The sequence below is a fragment of the Triticum dicoccoides genome, chromosome 7A (genome assembly GCF_002162155.2).
Source record: "Triticum dicoccoides isolate Atlit2015 ecotype Zavitan chromosome 7A, WEW_v2.0, whole genome shotgun sequence".
NCBI classification, from domain to species: Eukaryota; Viridiplantae; Streptophyta; class Magnoliopsida; order Poales; family Poaceae; genus Triticum; species Triticum dicoccoides.
The window spans coordinates 691,104,874-691,112,105 of record NC_041392.1 but is presented as its reverse complement, the minus strand read 5'-3'; positions in this window follow the sequence as shown (position 1 = coordinate 691,112,105).

The following is a 7,232-nucleotide window of genomic DNA, read 5'->3' as shown; positions in this document are numbered from 1 at the left end:
AACGAGGGTGTCGAGGATCGCCGAGGGGTCGAGGGTCGGGAACTAGGGTAGAGGGTCGAGGGTCGTTAAGGGGTCAAGGGTCGAGGGTTTCAGGGTCGAGGGTTCGAGGGTTCTATAGGGTCGAGGGTCGAGGGTTCCAGGGTCGTCTAGGGGTCGAGGGTTCCAGGATCGTCCAGGGTTCGAGGGGCCGAGGATCGCCGAGGGGTCGAGAGAGGTTTCCTAGTGTCAAAGTATTGAAGAAATCCATGCCTTCATCATTAGCCGGAAGTAACCAGGGCATGTTGGTACGAAGTTCTGCAAAGTTGTTCTGGAATGGAGTCCCGGATAGGATAATCCGCCTTTTGGTACGAATTCAGCAAAGGCCTTCCAAATAGCGATATTTGGAAGGCTCTTGCTGAACTTTGTACCAAAAAGCGAATTATCCTATCTGGGACTCCATTCCAGAACAACTTTGAAGAGCTTCGTACAATCATGCAGATGTTACTTTCGCCTAATGATGAAGACATGGTTTTGTTGAATCCTTTGACACTACGCAACCTCCCGACCCCTCGGCGATCCTCTCGAACATGAGAGGAAGAAGAGGATCGCCGAGGGGTCGAGGGTTCCAGGGTCGTCGAGGGTTCGAGGGGTCGAGGATCGCCGAGGGGTCGAGAGAGGTTTCCTAGTGTCAAAGTATTGAAGTAATCCATGCCTTCATCATTAGCCGGAAGTAACCAGGGCATGTTGGTACGAAGTTCTGCAAAATTGTTCTGGAATGGAGGCTCGGATAGGATAATCCACCTTTTGGTATGAATTCAGCAAAGGCCTTCCAAATAGCGATATTAGGAAGGCTCTTGCTGAACTTTGTAACAAAAAGCGAATTATCCTATCTAGGACTCTGTTCTAGAACAACTTTGAAGAGCTTCGTACCATCATGCACATGTTACTTTCGCCTAATGATGAAGACATGGTTTTGTTGAATCCTTTGACACTAGGCAACCTCCCGACCCCTCAGCGATCCTCTCGAACATGAGAGGAAGAAGAGGATAAAAAAAGAAGAGGAAGAAGAAAAAAAAGAGGAGAAGAAAGAATAGAGGAGTTCTTCTCATCTATTCTTTCTTCTCCTCTTTTTTTTCTTCTTCTTCCTCTTTTTTTAATCGGGAACGAGGGTCATCGAGGGACATAGATGTACTGTCGTCGTTGTCGATATATACCCTCTCCCGATAGCTTACTATGATTAGGTAGCTAGTTCTACGCTTGGCACTAATATATCCATCTGTCATGTTTGAATAATAATTTCCATGTTGTAAATATTTGTAGAAACTATGGACACCGCCCTAGACGAAGCAAAAGAAGCGTTGTTGAGGGAAATAATCGCAGAAGGAAGTGATGTCGTCTCGTTGTTTCTCAACAAAACCGATGGTCTGGAAGGAGAGGGTGAACAAGCTGGCTACGGTGACCTAATGCCGGTGCAAGAAGAAGAACATGAGGATGGCTCCGGTGACCCAATGCCGGTGCAAGAAGGAGACAGTGATGACGGCTCCGGTGACCTAACCGAGTCCGGCCAGGTATATATATTAGTTAATCCTGTGCTGACTAGCTGATTGATGCATTCATTGTTTTGGTATGTACACATATTAATTAAGTCTTTGTTCTTTTTTCTAGCCCTCCGGATCGAGCACAACTTCGGTAAAGAGACGAGGCCCGAAGAAAAAGTTGAGCTCGGATGAAAAGTTTGAGATCATAGCAATCGCGCCCGACGACCAACCGATTGAACCCATCCGAACAAAGAATGCATTTGTTGCTCAGTGCGGGGTTCTGGTTAGGGACAAGATCCCAATAAGCATCCAGCAATGGTTTAGCCGGCTACAGAAGACCCTGAGGTGTCTTATGTCAATGATATGCAGAAAAATGATCTTTGGACTGAGCTGAAGTCAAATTTCACCCTACCTCCAGAGGATAATCCAAAGAACCTAGTTAAAGAGAAATTAATCAAGTCTTTTGCTCTTAAGAGGATGGCAGAACTATTCAGGAGGTGGAAGAAAGAGCTGAATAAGTTTGTCGAAAATAATGAGACACTAGAATTCAAGGGCAGATATGAGAAGATCAGAGATCACTGGCCCGCATTTGTGGCCCACAAGACATCGAAATAGAGTAAGAAGATGTCGGCGACAAAAAAGCAAAATGCTGCGAAGAAGAAGCTTCACCATCGCACGGGGTCAGGTGGCTACCTCGTAGCCCGGCCTAAGTGGTCCAAGACTGAGAATGATCTGGTTGATAAAGGGATCGAAACAGAGACAATTAACTGGCCAGACCGTTGCCGGACTTGGCTCTTCGGGGCTGGTGGAACCTTGGACCCTGTAACAGGGAAGTGCATTTGGACGAACGATCAAATGGACATACCAGTCAGGAAGCTTAAGCAGTATATCAAAGCAGCGCAGGAAGGGATGTTGTTTCCAGACAGAGAGAACGACGAGCTCACAATGGCCCTCGGGAATCCTGAGCACCCTGGACGGACACGAGGCACGCCAGGCTCCATTCCGTGGAAGGTTGGGTTTCCGGACGCAGGCGGTTACAAATCCCATGTGAGGAGGAAAAAAGTGCAGCAGACCCAATGCAGGCGCTGCAAGAAAGGGTAGACGCGATAGAGGAACGAGAAGCAAATCGCAGCAAACGTACTGCCGAAGCCTCCCCCGAAGCTACCCCACCATCTCAGCGCAGAAGCAGCGTGGCTTCCACCGAGCTGCTTCAGCCGGAGCATGCCTTGACGGCTCCTGCCAGCTATCCCGTGGATGCTATCACGGAGTCTCAAAATTGCCACCTTATGACGCAATGGATGAATTTGAAGGTCAAGGCGGCTGTTGGCTCTGTTTATCCTACTGAACCCGGCGCAAATTTTCACTGCCGGCCGATTCTAGAAGGATATGCTAGGGTGATGGTGGATGAAATAACGGAGGGATTTGAGGACCTCCAGCTCTGAAGACTCCATGCCTATGGCGGAAGGAGCTCATCAACCTTCCGAACTGGACGCCTCCGCCTCCTCCTCCTCCGGCGAGTCAGGGCACTCCGCCTCCTCCACCGCCTCCTCCTCCGGCGAGTGACGATCAGGGCCCTCGGCTGGCTCCTTCTCCGGCGCGTGGCGGCACTCCGCCTCCTTCTCCGCCTGCGCCGACGCGCCCGAGCAGCCAGCCTCCTCCTTCTCCGCCTCGTCAGCAAGGGCGGAAGAGACTTGCCGCCGCTCCAGCTGCTCCGGCGCGTCGTAGTCCTTCTCCTCCACCTCGTAAGCAAGTAAAGAAGACAACCGCTCCGTCTGCTCGGTCGGCGTCTAGCAGTACAACCAGGGGCGGGAGGACATACAAATTCGGTCCTTCTCTGAACACTCCAGAGAAGTTACCATACGAGAGGACCCCGGAGGAGAACGCGAAGATCGCGCGAACCGAAGTGGATGACTGGTTTCAAGGGTTGAAAGCAAAGAGACATCCACCTCCGGAGGAGAAGGTAGATCCGGTGAAAGTGAAGCGCACTCTGGCTGCCCTGGCAAAACCACCCAAGTCTCCACCGAAAGGCAACTATGCGCGCATTATTGCAAAGACATGGGCCGAAGCGGAGCGGTTGGGAAGTACAGTCAGTGATCAAAGGCTGAAAGAACGACGAGCAACCGGGAAACAAATTGCCCAGCTCGGCGAACAAGCGAAGCAATCATGCCCCCCCCCCCCTCAAGGTGCCTAGCAACATCGTCGATCCGAGGATGGTGCCCGGTTATGGCAATGTTGACGATTACCTGCCCGACGATGTACATTATGATCCCATGGAGGTGCAGATACACAGATACGAGTACGGAAAGCCTCTCATCAAAGATGAAAAATCTTTAACAACGATGATGCGAAGATTACATGATTGGTACTTGAAAATCTGCAGAGAGTTTGGGAGGAGGAGTACTTTGTATGCGAGAGTTAAACCGGAGCATGACCTCGTTGGAATTGAACTGTTGCCTATTCCATTTGAGGAGTTCTATCAGTTTTTCAATCATTTGGCCCTCGATAAAACAACGATCACCTGCTACTGTCTGTAAGTACTACTACTTCTGTCATTAAGTCTCTCTATATAGCTCATCTCTTTCATTGCATGTATTTATAATTATCCTCACTATATTATGCAGAATGAAGATCGCCGAATTGAAGAAAAGACAAATCGGTGATATTGGGTTCGTTAACACATATCTCATAGATGCAACTGAGGTTGAACATCGTCCCGGAGATACCGAGGCCAACTTGCTACGATCATTCAAAAAAAAGTGAAAACAAAGATATAATACTCTTTCCTTACAACTTCAAGTGAGTGTTACTGTCTTGTGCATATTCGGTTTCCCTTATATATTAGTCCAGGTTATAGTAATGTAATTGATGAGTTATGCATGCGTGTGCAGTTTCCACTATATTCTCCTAGAGATTAGGCTTGACCAGGGAGTAGTAAACGTCTTGGACTCTAAACGAAAAGATCCCCAGGAATATGCGGACATGACTGAAATCCTCAAGAAGTAAGTTAAATCGATCATTATCCACCATATCAGCAACTTTGTTCATTTCCTGATATCAAGTAATTGTTTTCTTTGTCCGGCAGGGTTTGGAGAAAATTCACCAGAAAAGTTCCGGGACTACCAAAGGAGCTGGAATTTAGACACCCGAAAGTAAGTACTATAATAGCATGTTCCACGCATCTCCTAGTGATTCAAGTGCTAGTTTCATCAATACCATTTAGCATTCTTGCTTATCAGTTTGATTGACCTCTATTTCTTGTAAAGTGGTTGTGGCAGGAACAAGGGAATGATTTCTGTGGATACTACATCTGCGAGTCCATCCGCCACATGACCTGTGAGTGGGGCGGGTACTCTGACGAACAATATGAAGTACGTAAATAACAACATTCACAATTTTATTTTATTACCATCATTTGTATTGAGTTTCATTCATACATATATATATGTATTGACCCCCTTCTTCAAATTAGATGTTTCGGAAGCGGGATGAACTCCTAGCACCAGCTCGCATGCGAGCAATTCAAGAGGTATTGGCGGCATTCTTTCTTGACCAAGTGATCGCTGAAGACGGAGAATACTATGTGGACCATGAGTCCGTATGATTATATTTGTAAGAGATAATTATTGTATATATCTAGCCGGTAGTGTCGGATAGATATACGAGAACTTGTTGTTCGACCAATCTCTCGGAGAAGGAGAGGTGGTCGATACCACTTCTCTCTGTATGCATATATGTTCATGATGATCTTCTGTTTCCTTCGTTTGCTTACTAGCTAACTAGCGTGTCTAGTCCTCTCTATGTTGGGGAACGTTGCAGAAAATTAAAATTTTTCCTACGGTTTCACCAAGATCCATCTATGAGTTCATCTAAGCAACGAGTCTAGGGAGAGAGTTTGCATCTACATACCACTTGTAGATCGCGTGCGGAAGCTTGCAAGGTGATGATGTAGTCGTACTCGACGTGATCCAAATCACCGATGACCTGCGCCGAACGGACGGCACCTCCGCGTTCAACACACGTACGGAACAGCCACGTCTCCTCCTTCTTGATCCAGCAAGGAAGGGAGGAGAGGTTGAGGGAGATGGCACCAGCAGCAGCACGACGGCGTGGTGTTGGTGGAGCTGCAGTACTCCGGCAGAGCTTCGCTAAGCACTATGGAGGTGGAGGAGGTGTTGGGGAGGGAGAAGAAGGCAACCAAAGGCCAGGGCGTTCAGGTGTGAAGTCCCTCCTCTCCCCCCACTATATATAGGGGTGCCAAGGGGGGGTGGCCGGCCCTAGGAGATCAAATCTCCTAGGGGGTGCGGCGGCCAAGGGGGGTTTTCCCTCCCCCCAAGGCACCTAGGAGGTGCCTTACCCTCCTAGGACTCTTGCCCCCCTTGAACCCTAGGCGCATGGGCCTATGTGGGGCTGGTGCCCTTGGCCCATTAGGCCAAGGCGCACCCCCACACAGCCCATGTGCCCCCCCGGGACAGGTGGACCCACCCGGTGGACCCCCGGGACCCTTCCGGTGGTCCCGGTACAATACCGATAACCCCGAAACTTGTCCCGATGCCCGAAACAGGACTTCCCATATATAAATCTTTACCTCCGGACCATTCCGGAACTCCTCGTGACGTCCGGGATCTCATCCGGGACTCCGAACAACATTCGGGTTACTGCATATACATATCCCTATAACCCTAGCGTAACTGAACCTTAAGTGTGTAGACCCTACGGGTTCGGGAGACATGCAGACATGACCGAGACTCTCTCAGTCAATAACCATCAGCGGGATATGGATACCCATGATGGCTCCCACATGCTCCTCGATGTTGTCATCGGATGAACCACTATGTCGAGGATTCGATCAAACCCTGTATGCAATTCCCTTTGTCAATCGGTACGTTACTTACCCGAGACTCGATCGTCGGTATCCCAATACCTTGTTCAGTCTCGTTACCGGCAAGTCACTTTACTCGTACCGTAATGCATGATCCCGTGTCCAACACCTTGGTCACATTGAGCTCAATATGATGATGCATTACCGAGTGGGCCCAGAGATACCTCTCCGTCATACGGAGTGACAAATCCCAGTCTCGATCCGTGTCAACCCAACAGCTACTTTCGGAGATACCTGTAATGTACCTTTATAGTCACCCAGTTACGTTGTGACGTTTGGTACACCCAAGGCATTCTTACGGTATCCGGGAGTTACACGACCTCATGGTCGAAGGAAGAGATACTTGACACTTGCAAAGCTCTAGCAAAACGAACTACACGATCTTTTATGCTATGCTTAGGATTGGGTCTTGTCCATCACATCATTCTCCCAATGATGTGATCCCGTTATCAATGACATCCAATGTCCATAGTCAGGAAACCATGACTATCTGTTGATCACAACGAGCTGGTCAACTAGAGGCTTACCAGGGACATTGTGTGGTCTAAGTATTCACACGTGTATTACGATTTCCGGATAATACAGTTATAGCATGAATAAAAGACAATTATCATGAACAATGAAATATAATAATACTTTTATTATTGCCTCTAGGGCATATTTCCAACAGTCTCCCACTTGCACTAGAGTCACCAATCTAGTTACATTGTGATGAATCGAACACCCATAGAGTTCTGGTGTTGATCATGTTTTGCACGTGAGAGAGGTTTAGTCAGCGGATCTGCGACATTCAGATCCGTGTGCACTTTGCAAATCTCTATGTCTCCATCTTGAAC